Consider the following 559-nt stretch of genomic DNA (forward strand, 5'->3'; position numbering starts at 1 on the left):
CTCCTCTGAGGAGTCTTTCATCAAGTATATAAACTGGCATCCCAAATGTTCCCTTATCCTGATTGATGTTTCTTTATAGAATTTATGTACCAGCTTACATGTCATGTGATGGTCATTATCTGTCTCCCTACTAAATATAAGCTCTACTGAAGCAGAGACTTGTTCAGTTTCAGTCATCTCTATGTCTTCAGTGCCTAGAACAAAGCCTGATACATAGAAGGCACTCAGTAAACAATGTTAGAGAAAAGGGTGCTGTTATACTTTTATTTAACCAAGAAGGGAAGGTAGATTACATATTTTTCTAAGGAAAATATAAAATATAAACAGAGTTGAGTTGGTTACTTACATCTTTTCTAATTCAGGTCTTGAAGCAGAATCTCTCTTTCCCTATTATCTCTGTATCACATTACCTAGTTTTATTCGCTTCTTCTAATGACATTATCTAAAATGGTCTTGGTTATTTGTTTGTTTTGTTTCCTATTATTGGTTATGTCTTTGCATGCAGCAGGCTACTAATAAATATATGTTCTAAATAAGTTATTTACACTTCTTAATAAAT

Source organism: Propithecus coquereli, unplaced genomic scaffold (genome assembly GCF_000956105.1).
Source record: "Propithecus coquereli isolate 6110/MARCELLA unplaced genomic scaffold, Pcoq_1.0 Scaffold774, whole genome shotgun sequence".
NCBI lineage: Eukaryota > Metazoa > Chordata > Mammalia > Primates > Indriidae > Propithecus > Propithecus coquereli.